This window comes from Crocodylus siamensis, chromosome 1 (genome assembly GCF_052110815.1).
Source record: "Crocodylus siamensis isolate JL-2025a chromosome 1, ASM5211081v1, whole genome shotgun sequence".
In the NCBI taxonomy this organism is placed as follows: domain Eukaryota; kingdom Metazoa; phylum Chordata; order Crocodylia; family Crocodylidae; genus Crocodylus; species Crocodylus siamensis.
In genome coordinates, this window is record NC_143395.1 from 351936085 (window position 1) to 351950198 (window position 14114).

Here is a 14114-nt window from a genome sequence, read left to right on the forward strand (position 1 = left end):
TATTTTTCTAGTTGTTGGCATGCACAGTTCAGGCCTAGAAACAGTGGTATTCGTTACCAAAAATGCAGCCAACACTTTCTGACATGAGCCAGATAATGACTGGCTCAGGTGCTAAAAGTAGATAAGTTTGTATCAAAAGGCACGAGTGACAGGGCATGCTGTGCCCTGATTGGTTGCTGGAATGATTGATGGATGCCAGTGACACTCAGTTATGAAAGGACTCCGATCAGGGGAATCTGGGTCTCCTGTAAAATGAGTGTTTTCTGTCTCTTCTGAGTGGAGGTGAACTTCTGTCTGTGTGGTGGGCTGAGTGTGGCTGGAGAGCCTGGGTGGCCAAAGGCCAGTTTGTGACTGCAATAAACAGGGGATCTTGGAGGCTGTTTGAGCTGAAGAAAGTGAGTGAATGAGGAGTGAATGAGGGCTGGGATGGCCAATATCCCCTCTGTATATAGCCAATATCCCCTCTGTATATAGCCGTGGCAGCAGGCTAATGAGGGAATTAGGTAGCACCTGTACCCAGTCAGTTGATGAGCAGAAGGCAGGGCCCTTGGAACATATAAGCCCCAGGGCTGGGACTGAAGGCTGTTAGTGCTCTGGCAGTTGCCAGGGGGAGTGGAGTTTGAGCAGAAAAGCTCTATGGAGATACCTGAGTGCCTGCTCTCCTGCTGATGGGACTTATGAACTTTAGGAGCTCCTAAAATATCTGGGGCTAGGAGGCACATTGTTGAGGGAGAAGCTCACCTCCTTAAAGGGGCAGAGTGTGACCTCCAGTGTTATGGTTGCTGTTATGTTATGTGCCAGGGACTTGTATTTACATTGTTAGTTGAATCTGGTGGACCAGGCTGAGGCTATTGGCAAGGAGGAGTCTTCATTAGGTCTCCCTACCATGTAGAGCTCCAGCACCAGAGGACACAGCAACAGGGCTGCAGAGAACCCAGCAACAATGACAACATGCAGACAGGGGCCAAGGGCCCAGTGACAGCAGGAGGCCAAGCTAGACTAGGGTCTCAGAGGGACAACATTTGAATACCACCTGCGAGGCATGGGGCATGGTAAAGGGGTGGTTTTGCAGCCATGCATCTATCCCATAAAGCTCAGGCTGTCTTGAGAGGCACGGACTTGAGTAAGTTCCAGCAAGCGATCCAAGGGCAGCAGGATCTAGTGGGGTTCAGCAGGACTGTGACCACACAAACTCATGGGCAGCCTCCAAACTTACTATTTCAATCAACATGACATGGCAGGAGAGACTAGAGGGAGCCTGCAGGGCAAAGCTGGCACAGGGCCCTAAAGACATCACAGCTGTCTCTAGGAACCCCACCCCATCACAATGGATAATTAAAGAATTGTAAAAGAAGGTAAAATATTTTATTTTCTATTCCTATTCATTATGAACAGCTCAGTTCTGCACCTCCACTCATACACATCCATGAATTCTCCTTTTAGTAAATATTGATGTAGCATTGTAAGCAGCTAAGTATTCCCACTGTCACTACTGTCAATGACAGTGTTAGGACTGAAAACATCTTAAGCATTAACTCAACTTATGTAATAATAAAAACAACAACAAAACAACAATAACAATGATAATAAATTATTATTAATAATAATAATATTAGGGTTTTAGGTTTAATCTCTATGAATACTGTTTAATGGTTTGGTAACTCAAATGAAAGTAAAACATTAATAAGTGAGTTTGATTGCACAACGTTGTTGACAATGTTGCTGCATATGCTGACAGAATTAATCCTGTTAAGAATAATTTATTTAATTGACCTTTGGAAATTATAGCATTTTTTTCTTAGATTTTGCCCCAGGATCTCTGTTTTCAATCTATTCATTTCTCATTGTAGCCTCTAAACACTAAGCACACAAGACTCTAAACAAGCATTCACATGGATTTACAATCCTAACAAACTTTATGGACATATTATTGGCATATCGATTTACTTTATGTTTTAACATCGTAAAAATTAGCTTCACCTTAGTGAGATGGTGCCCTAAGAACTGAGTTTAAATTGCAGAAATAATTAGGTCTTCAAAAACAGAATGTTATCAAGCTATCACAGTATTGAATTAATGAGCTGACAGATGGTCAAAAACATTATTTATGTCCCCAAAAAATTAACTGCATATATTAAGAGACTGGACGGGGATTTTAATTAAGTCACATTAATGCACTGCCTGTAAAAGCTATTATTTTTTGTTGAAGATCTGGTCCTAGATAAAGCTATTTAAAATATTTTTAAGTTAAGATTAAAGTCATTCTATCTGGCAACATATAATGTAGATCAATACAATTAAATTACATAAAGACAGTATGAAATACATTTCTGTTCACAAAGCTACTAGATTAATTTGCCAATTCTGTTTAAGAATGGCACATCTAAGTGTAGATATGACTAGTGAGAGGTAAGTAACATTTTAGAGAACACACGTATTGAGACAGATTATATCTACAAATTTCCACTGGATTCTGTTCTGGACTGACACAAAGGTCTGCTCGGATGGCTCATTAGATCATGGGAAAATAGCTCTGGAAGGGACCTAAGGATATTTTCTAGTCCAACTCTAGATTTGACTAAACCATTCCAACCAATCATCCAAACGTGTTTTTGAACATTTCTAGTGAAAATGCCACAACCACTTTATGTAGCTTAGGGTGGGCAAGTATTGGAACAATACATCTCTAGGTAGCCTATTCCAATACTTGACCAGCCTCATAGTCAGAAAATTCTTCTTAATCTCTAACCTAAATTGCCTCTGTTGCAGTTTGAGATCCTTGCTCCTAGCCCTGCCTCCCACAGTTACAGAGGACAAGGAAAATTCTATTTTCTTTATAGTCTTCTTTAGTATTTGTAGATTGTATCAAACGCCCCCCATCCCCGTCTTCTCTTCTCTAATCTAAATGCTTACCTGAAAACATCAAGCTTATTTTAATAATTGTTAACCTGTTCTTCCACGACCCTAGACTGTTTTTCTCTTTTCCTGTATTTGCTTCCAACTGCATTCATCATCTCATTTTTCTCCTTTCCTATATTTGCTGTTAACTGCATTCATCATCATTTGCACTCATCTTCATGCTTCATAAATTTTATTTGTGAAGCCTGAAGTAAAAAGACATTAAATACAGTAACCTTCTCTGTATCAAATGGAACTAGATTATCTTCTGCATTCTGTAAGGGACATACAATTTATTTATTCTTCCTCTTACTTACGATACGCATTTTTAAATTATTATTTTACTACTTAATAGTTCCTTTTACATTCCTTGCCAGTAGCATCTCAAATCACTCCATGGCCTTCACATGATACTCTTATACTCTTCCCTAGTAATATGACCATGTTTCCTCTCTTTTTGATTTTCAACTCACTGAGAAGATTGTTGTCTAGCCAGCCCAGTTACACAATTATTTTGTAGCATCAGGTGGGCTTCTTCTGAATAATTCTACTTCTTAAAACACTACCCCAGGATGAAGTTATGATTTCAGCATTGCATAAATAGTATCTGGAAAAGTAACATCTGTGTTTAACATTTTAAGATTCTTAAGTTCAGGGAGTTTTCATCTCAGTACCAGCCACTGGTGGACCAAGCTATTGGTTCTGAATTAAAAAATAATAATCTTACTATCATTAACTACTTGTCTGCTGCTGAATTTTCTAGTTCTAAGTAAGTGTGGTAGAAAGTATTTGCAGTGATGGGGAGATTAAACTAGCAGAGAAAGCACCACACAGTAACATGGCTAGTAACTTTATTGTTCTGCACAGAAACCAAAACTGAAAGTAAAACATAGTGCCTAAGGAGGCAAACAGACTAACCACATTTAGAAAAACAGTACCATATATAATGAATATACAATATATCACATTCTTCCCCGCAACCTTAAAAATACTACATTTTAAAATAATAACACAAAAGCAACAACAAAAGGAAATATTCAACTCCTCCTTACAGCACATCAACTAGACAATTTAGAGGTCGAGGTCCATGACAGGTTTTCTCACCTTCTTAGGATAATATGGTCAGGATAAAGTGGTGTTGCTCTGTATCACAGGATCAGCTAGTGTTAAGGAATCATTAGTTTCTGGCACTTCAGTCTCCTCAAATCATAGAATCATAGAGAAGTAGGACTAGACGGGATCTCCAGAGGTTATCTTGTTCAGCTCCCTGCCTGAGGCAAGATCACCCTTATTCAAACCAGCCTATAAAAACCACAATCTAAACTTTGCATAAGACTAGCATCACCCCTGAAACAACACAAACCTAACATCCTAACCTGCCAGGTAAATCAGGGGGCTCATGACAGCCAATGTCCTGCTTCTATGAAATGCTTCCAATACATGCTCAAGAGGTTCTTGGTAGACAGTAACAGCCCTTGCTACAAAAGAAGGCAAAACCCCCCACAGTCTGTACCAATCCGACCATGGGGTAAAATTTCTTCCTAACCCCAAATATGGCTATAAGTAAAACCCCCTAGCCAGGAACCTCTGGTTTTGGTCCCAGTAGTAGCAATGGCACACCCCAGTCAAAATCCCCAGCCTTAGCTTTAGCCAACACCCAAAGCATCTGAGGAAGACTTGAAAAAAACCCTGACAAGTATAGCAGAAAAAGTTGGGGTGGGGGAAAAAATCATCAAAGCCTAGAAGAATGAGAAATACCCATGGTGGGACATAAGCATAACCATGCCTAAATCATCCCTGACCAATAGACACTTCTTCTTGAACACCTCCAGTGGTGGAGGGTCCATGGGCAATCTATTCCACCACCTCACTATTCTAACAGTCAAGAAGTTTTTCTGGATATCAATCTTACTTTGTTGCTACTTCAAGACATTTATCCTTGTCCTCCTCTCTTCAGCTTTCCTGCTTCTTTATAGCAGGCCCTTAAGCATTTTTTTTCTAAAAGGTGAACTTGCCTAGCTCCTCTGCCTCTCTTCATTTGACTTGCCTTCAAAACCCTTGATCATCTTTGTTGCCTGCCTCTGCACCCTCTCTAATTTTCCAAATACTTTTTAAAATGTGGAGCTCAGAACTATACACAGTACTCCAGATGAGGCCTAACTAGCACTGAGTAGAAAAACACTATCACCTTCCATGTCTTGCAACTAATGCTTCTCTCTATGCACCCCAAAACCACATTTGACTTTTGTGTGGGTGCATTGAACTACAGACTCATACTGAGCCTGTGATCCATCAAGATTCAAAGTATTTTACAATAGTGTTGCCATTCAGCCAGGTGTCACCTGTTTTATATTTACTTTTGGTTATTCCTCCTGAGGTGTGGTACCTTGAATTTGTCCACGTTGAACTTCATTCTATTAGCCTGAGCCCTACTTTCCAATCTGTTCAGATCCTTCTGAATTGCAACATGTTTAGTTCCATGTCATGTAAAAACTTGCTCAAGAAGTTTTCAATGCCAGCATCCAAATCATTAATAAACATGTTGAACATCACTGGGCCCAGGACAGACCTCTGTGGTTCTCCACTCAAAGCCTTCTGCCATTCTGACATGGACCTGTTAATAATTACCCTTTGCTTGCAGCTATTGACTCAGTTATATATCCACCTAATCATTGTTTTTTTCTAGAGTACATTTCTCCAATTTGCTTATAAGAAGGTCATATTAGATCTTGTCAAAAGCCTTGCTGAATTCTGGATACACTATATCCACAGCATTCCTTTCATCCACCCATATAGTTAGTTTGTCAAGAAAGGAAATCAAGTATGTTTGACATGATTTGTTTTGGGGTTTTTTTTTTCATAAATTCAAATTGTTTGCTTATAATCAGCCTTTTTTCCTCCTGGTGGTTGTAAATGGCTTTCCTTAATATATTCTCCAATAACTTCCCAGGAACTGATGTGAGGCTAACTGATCTGTAATTCCCCGAGTCCTACTTTTTTACTTTTATAAAGAGGGGAATTATGTAGGCCCTTTCCCAGTCCTCTGGTACCTGTCCTGTCTCCAACAACATCATAAAGATCACTGCCAATGGTTCTGAGATCTCCTCTGCCAGTTTCTTCCAAACCATGAGATGAAGCTCATCCAGCCCTGCTGATATGAATTCATTCATATCCATAAAAAGCTCTCTCTTTGTTTCTTTTGCAGAGAGAGCACCACACAACTCATATGGCTTGTAATTTTATTGTTCTCCACATAAACTAACACTGAAAGTAAAGCATGGTGCTTAAAGAGGCATACTGCCTAACCACATTTAATGAGATGGTACTACACCTAATAACTAAAGTACAATATATTGCAGGCCCACCACAATAAGTCACATTCAGCTAAATAATTTTTAACTGATAGATGGCATCATTAATAAACCCAGAGTAAAATGCACTAGCAAGTGATTTGAAAAAAAAAAATCCAATTTTCATATTATTCCAAAGGGATTTCATATAGCACCATCTATGCAACTGTGTGTTCATCTGCAGACCCTACCTGAGCCTTTCTTACTTGGGATACCATACTCTTCATACTTGTACCCAGAGCATGTAGTCATTTTTGATCTGCTCAAGGTTGTCCCTGGAGGTGCTCACCTAGATGAATAGCATGAGATTGTAGCTGGAGGGCTAGAGTCTCAGCAATTTTTCTGTGATATCTCCAATACTGGTTCCTGACAGGCAAGACCTCCTGAGCCAACAGGTAAGGATCTGATGGTAGTGTCTGTACCTAGTTTGGAAGCATTCTAGACTCTGGTTCTTGAAAGCATGTATGACATCAACAACAGCAGCAATCCCTCAGAGTCAAGGATAATTGTCTTCCATGATTGTTTTATCTGTGCTTCCAAAGATAGGTGACAAGGCATATCTGAGATTGTCATAGTGGGGAGTGTCTTGGGATATGTGGGAAGGGGTGTGGAGCCTCCGGGAGACAACCTGAATGAGAGGCGGGACCTGGGCATGAGCCTCTCTTCCCATGCCTCAACCAAATACTTACTAGCAGGGCTGTCACCGGTGCAGATGGCAGAGCCTTGGATGCAGTGGTAGCTCCAGTTTATTAGCTTGTGCTGGCTACAAATTGGCCAGTAGCAGCCCTGATGAGATCATAAGTGCATGTCCCAAACCACATGGAGAGGAGCCTGGGAGACACAGGTGACAGAGGACATAGCCTGGCCATAGCTGAGTCCCAACAGGGGCAAAGTGAGCCATGGTAGACCCACTCATGAGTAGGAATCCTGGTTTTTGCTGATAAAAATTTGCCAATTTGGGGGTTAAAAAAGTAACCCCAAATCCACATTTTTCTGTGATCAAAATACACTGCTATAGATACATTTATGTATTAGAGGCAGTTCATTTTAATCACAGAAAAATGCGGATTTGGGGTTGCTTTTCTTAACCCCAACACTGGGAATTTTTTAAGTCAGAGAAAACCAGGTTCCCTGCTCATGAGACTGTAGGCTTGGAGGAGCTTTCAGTCTTTTGACCTTCAGTTTTGGGACGGAGAAGGAGGAGCTGCCCCTTGGTGAGGATCCTGAGGAGGCTGTGGCAGCAGTACAAGTACAAAATGGCACAACAGTTACTGAAGTCAAGACAACAAGGGTGAGGTACCCAAGCAGTTGATGCTCTGGGATTAGTTACAGGGAGAGCTTCTCTTTTTATTTTGAGTTGAACTTTATTTTGTATGTGGAGTGGACTGGTCCAGCCCAATGTTTGGAAGATCCTGGTCAGACAACATTAATTGTGGCCATTACAGGAGTCCAGGGCTGTGCCTTTATATTAACAAGGCACCCTTTGGGACCAGTATTGAATTGGAATTGAACTCAACTGTGAACTAACGCATGTACCAGTTAAAGATTCCATTCATGTCAACCTGAGGCACCACAGGAATACCCTGCAGCCTGCTGACGTGTCCCATCAGGGTTGACTTGTGGTGAGCTAAAATCATCTTTGACAAGGTATCACATCCCAGCAACTCCTTGGAGTATAGGACAGACAATCATGGACTGTAGATCTGGTCGGCATGTGGATGGCATATTAAGGGGAAGAGGAGTCCCAAGGACCATCTACATGAACCACTCTGAGGGATTAACCCATCTGATTTAGGACCCTCCCATTTTCTTATAAAATCAAGGCATGGTGGGTGAGTAGGAGGGCATATCCAATGAGTGTGGAGTGCTAAGGGCCAGACTACCCAGTCCCAAGAGCTGGCACTCAAAAAGTTGGGGCACACAATCCAGGTGACTGATCCAGCTTGAGTACATCCACTCACAGGGATAAACAGACTCTGTTACAGCTCAGGCACATGTTTCCATGTGGGGTGCATGGGTCTTGGCTCTTGGTTTGGTCCATAAGGTGCTGTTTCTGCCACTCCAATTTTTCTGCCTCCTGTTGTCATAAATTTTCAACATACTGAGATCCTTTCAGCAGACTCTTCTTCCATTTGTGGTGGTCCTGAGTTAGGGTGGTCCTATATGTTGCTATCGGTGTTGTGTTTTTTCAAGCTGGTCTTGAGGACATCCTTGACATCACTGAGTAAATGAGTAAGTGATCAGTCAAGCAATTGTCATCTCCTAGTATAGCTCAGGTGATGGAGACATTTTTGCGATCCCAGGCATGAACAATAAGATAGCCAGTCAAGTGCCAATGCTTGGATTTCAGGTGTTGCCATGGTGTCTTGTGCTCATTTTTCTGACAGAATGGGGTATTGGTGATAGTGAGTTTGTGTTCCACGCATTTAGTCAAAGGAGGATGCTATTGGAGTTTATCTCCCCCACTCTTTTCTTGCTTATGGTTATGCTCCAGATGATTTAGCCCCTTCCAACACCTTCTGGTGTTGAAATTGCTGCAAAAAATAAGTTTGTCTCCCTTTGGATCACCAGAAAGGACTTGGCCAAAGTTAGTGTAGAATTCTTCCTCAGTGTCACTGGCAGCATCAAGAGTCTGGGCATATGTGCTGATGACCAGGGTTCCTGATTTTCTCTGATTAAAAAAAAAAAATCCCCCATTTTCAAATTTTACAAAGTAATCCAAAGTCCTCATTTTTCCATGATCAAAATATCAATGATATCAATTATATATATATATATATATATACACAGAGAGAGAGAGAGAGAGAGAGAGAGAGGGGTGTTTCATATAGAGTGGTGTTTCATTTTGAACATGGGAAAATGTGGATTTTGGGTTACTTTCTTAAATCTGAAAATGGGGGATTTTAATTTTTTTATCAAAGAAAGCCAGGATCCCTGCTGATGACAGTGGCATATTGGCTTCCTGCCATTTTAAGACAGAGCATCATGAGGCACTTATTAATTCTAATAGGAAACTTGCTGAGTTGGTTTATGAGTTAATTTTTTATGACAAAGCCAACTCTGTAAAGCCAGTGTTCTCCTTCTTTTTTACCCTTCCAAAGAAGGTACAGTTGCTTCCTTGTCCTTTGAGCCTTCCTGCTTGTCAGGTCTCACTTTGGGCAGTTATGTCCACATTGTGTCACCTGAATTCTGGAACAGTGATTGTGGTGCGGGACTCTGAGTGTTCACTATTAGGATTGTCCATGAGGGCCCTGATTTCACAGTCCCAAAATTCATTGCATGTCTTTTTTGATTTCGACCACAGTAAAAGTGATCCCACTAGACATGGTTATCCAGTTAGGAAAAGGGTTTATGACCTAGACAAATACTAGATACATTTTAACTGTTCTAATGAGTTGAGATACTATTTATTGCTCTTCTGTGTTACTTGCAGGTCTGTGAGCTTTTATTCTGAAATTATATTTCTTTTTGTCCTAGGAATAAGTAAATAAATATGCCTATTAAGTGGATCACAAAACAATATGCTTTTGTTTCCCTGAATAGTGCCTTAGGTTTATTTTTTCATTTCCCTTCCTGTACCCTTTACCCTATTTCTTATTTTAGTCTGTGGTTTAATTAATCTTCCAGAAATAAAAGAGTATTTCAAAGTAGTGAAATACAGGCCAGGCTTATAAAGTTCTGCATTAGTCATTTTACAAAGGAGATTAAATGATAAAATATCTTACATATTATAGTCATATGTTACACAAGAGCTAAAATAGCTAAGAGACACGCCCCCCCTGCAAATTATGTAGTGAGTGTGCTCTGATTCCACTGATGACAGAGAGATATAAACATGTTTTCAGAAAGCTTTAATCATACATCTGCATGGGCCAAAATAGGTAGAAGCAGAGGCTGCTATGCAACACTTGAGTTCAACATTGGCTTTAGAATGAATTGGTTATGTTTAGATTCACACAAGGCTTCCTTGTACTCAGCATCTTTCAGTCCTTTCAGGATGTCATTGACTGTGAGAAACTTAAGATAGCATTTGTGGCATTAAGTAAATAAATAACAATAAGGAAACTAAAAATGAATGCTGCCTGCCTTCCAAGACAAACAATCACTTCAGCTCATAACACTAAAAATCTTGTCTTTTCTGCTTTTTCAATCCTATACTGTTAAAATTGCCTGATTCTGGTTTAGGGGTTAAGAGGCTTGAAGTCCCCTCCCACTTACCATTTTTACAATAAATTGTGGAATGTTTCCTCCTTCCTGTTTTATCTCTTGGGCTATGTGATGTGACTACAGTCATTGATTCTCTGATTAACTGTTTCCGTTGTTTTCCTGCTGTTCCTCTTAAGAGGTGAGAAGAGGGAAAACTCCAATACTGATTTACACTTTAAAGAGAGGCTAGGGATGCAGCATACATAAAGTGCATGAGCTTGTACAAACAGCCATCTACGTTATTTGTATATCAATAATAGTCAAAACTCTGATTTAACTAATAAATCAGGTCACAGTAAAAAAATCTTGCCACCCTTTGAGTTCTCCTCCTACCTGAATCTATAAAACAATATTTTAAATTAACTCTTTTAATATGGTGAACTGTGATTTACCTTTTCCCATACTCCACCTCTTTGTGCCTATTGGAGGATCAGCCAAGAGTGCAAGTACTTTCCCCTGCAACAAGGTATTCTTGGCACTTTAATGTAAGGAATGTCTGAAAACTGTATAGACTAGAAAGAACATCATAAAAAAAACCAAGGCTTTAGGATCTAAATTTCCATAGTTGTTTTACTACATTTCCAAATGTCTGAACATTTACATGTATTGTCATTTCCAATTAAGATATGTCCTTATGTCTTTTCCTATATTTAGCACAGTATGGGCTTGCTTGGGATTATCTGGAGAGATAACACCAAAATATCTTAAGGAACCTGTTGTGTTAAATAATTTAGAAAAGTAAAACAGATTCTTTCTCAGCTTAAAAATGGAAACCATTCTGGGGGTACTCACTTTATGTTGGTGTTGGCATAACAAAGCCTCTGAGGATGTAGCTTTTTGCAATCCCTATTTTATTAAATGTCAAAAAGTGTAATGTTGAAGGCTCATGTTGAAGGCTCATGTAATGTACCTTGCCTTACACACATAACCTTCACTAAAACATCTTCCAAAGCCACTTGCTGAAAGATTTATAGCATCATGCAAGTTTTACACCAGTAAGTGCACTAATGGCTTTCCCTGATGAACCCCACTGGAACCATTCTGCCTGGAAAATACCAAAGTACAGAGCTCCACAACAGTATGCTAGTTGGTGTAAAAATTTCTAGGGCAGCACAGAAGATAAAATATTAAGACTTATGAAAATCTCAGGTTTAAAAGTTTAAAAACCTTATGCCTTGAGGGATACTTAAACAGCATTAACATTCATAGATTAGGTCCTGGTGATGACATATTTTATTTGTAGTTCAGCTCTGCACATTATCAGGGTTATTAAAATGATTATATATATGTCATGGGAACATAAATCATACAGCTTAAAGAATACAATGTAATTGTTGCAAATCAATAGAAGTTGAGATTGTTAAGGCCTCATGGAAGTATTAGGTGTTAAGATAGAACTGACTTTCAGTGGCAGTGGGGTGACCTCCTGTGTGAACTCTTGAAAATCTCAAACATAAATAGAAGATTAATTACTATGACCATAACAAGGAATTTGTGGCTTTGTAAAAGGTTGACAAGTACCTGGGGCTACTAAACAAGGTAAAACAATGAAGGTATATGAATTTGTCCTTTCAGAAGAGGGGCAAACAACAAAAGAAGAACATTGGCTTTCTCCACACAGTGTACTGGTGTAGACAAAGGTTATTGTCTATAAGACATTCTTACAAGTTAAAAGTTGGAGCGAGTTTGACATAAATTATAATATACCCCTATACATACTCATTTCATTTACAACAAAACTTTCCATGGCAATTTTGCTTATCTCATTAGTAGAAGTAGAATCATTAGTATTATCCAGGATTGGTACAAGCATTTTTGACAAATGTAAAGATATTTTGTAATTAATATATTTTCTACATTTTCAATGCATACTACAAATTTCAACTGAAACTTTGGCATAAGTACTAATGCATAATGAAAGTAATGTTTATAATTTACTACAAGTAAGGAGAAGGATTTCATAGGTAAAATACATAAATGATAAAATTATATATATGTTCTTCACTTCATTTACTGAAAAAAAAAGAATTTCTGAGGAATGAAATAACTTGAAAGAAAGTATTAAAATAACAGATACAGTAATGGGCAACAGTCCTGAAATAAGGTTTAATAATAGTGAAACCTCATTTTAACTTGCCTTCTCCCTCACAGAAGACACAATAGAAGTAGAGAAACAAAGATGTGCTTCTAATGACAGAGTTTTGGAAACTACAAGATATGAAAAATCTTTGTCTGAAATATTTTTCACTTTGTTTTCCTTAGTGAAATCATGAAAGGGACAAAGACAAATGTCTCAACTGAGGGGGCAAAGTCTTAACCTGACATATTTTTACATGTATTTATTTATGTTCTTTTTTATTTTTGCCATTTACTTCTCTTCAGAGAAGCCAGTGGTATAGGACAGAGTTTGGACAGAAGACCATTCTTGTCAGTAAATGTATTAATTGACCTTTAATTTAGAATGCTTAAAACTTCTGAGATGCCAAGTCAAGTACTTGAGTGTTTTGGATCAAATGTTTTGCAGACCAAAGTAGTTACCATATAATTCAATTTAGAAATGTTTTTAAAAGGACACAAAACCAGTAGAGCAAACTCTGCTTTAATTTATTTAAAGTTACATAACTCAGTTGATGATGTCATACTAATAATTTAAACTGGCCAAAAACCCTCTGGGTGACCTGCAAAGGCTAATACAAAACTTCCCCAAGTGCATAATAGCAAAGGCCTTAACTTCTACAGAATCTAAAGTTTCAGTTTTTTCTAATAATGAAAAGTTTCTGCCCACAGGGTTTTGAAACAAACTTTAAACACCTGCATCCAGAGGAACCAATGCTGCAAGGGCTGTGTAATGTTAAAATAGTCTCTGCTGTTATATTGATGGGACTATAGGGACAGCACTACTAGCTGTGCATCTGCTGAATAGAAGATAACATGAAGGAACAGCTGCAATGCTTCTCCGTCCTCAACCACAGTGAATCACTGGAATTCTGGCTCCCCTAGCAGGGACTCATGGGCTATGGAAGTAAAGATCAATAACTGCTAAGTTCATCTTCCCAAGAGTCAAGTCTTTTCTCCAAGTTCACACCATCTGTCTGGATGAGTAAGACCCAGAATACTACTCAGCAGTTCTTGTTTTTTTCTTTTGTTGGGACTCTGTAACTTGTAGTTGAAACTGGAACAGAAAAAGAAGTGCCAAGAAATTGCAGGAAGTATATTTATTGGGATATTTCCAAACTCACTGAAAGCAAGTAAAATAAATCTTTTTTGAAAGTGTATGAGATATCTAGCACAATTTTCAGTATTCAAGAGATGTGGATGAGGCTCGGACAAAGACACAAACTTATGGCTACTTATCTGAGCTCAATCAAAGCTTTGATGTTCGCTTAAGATCCCTCTCTGGTTGTAATTGTTCTAGTATTCTGGCCATTAGAGTCATAGACTAGGTACAGATATTACACTTCTAAGTATGCAGAAAGCACTCTATGTCAATAACAGAACAGACATTCCCAGCTCATAGAGCACTTTAAAAATGGTAGATTTCACTCTGAGTTAATCCTCGATGGATGTGCTTTTAGACTAAAGTGTTTTAGTTTAGAACAGTTTTTTGAATATCTGTGCCACATTCCATCAAGTGTTAAGCTAGGTCACATATTCCAGCAG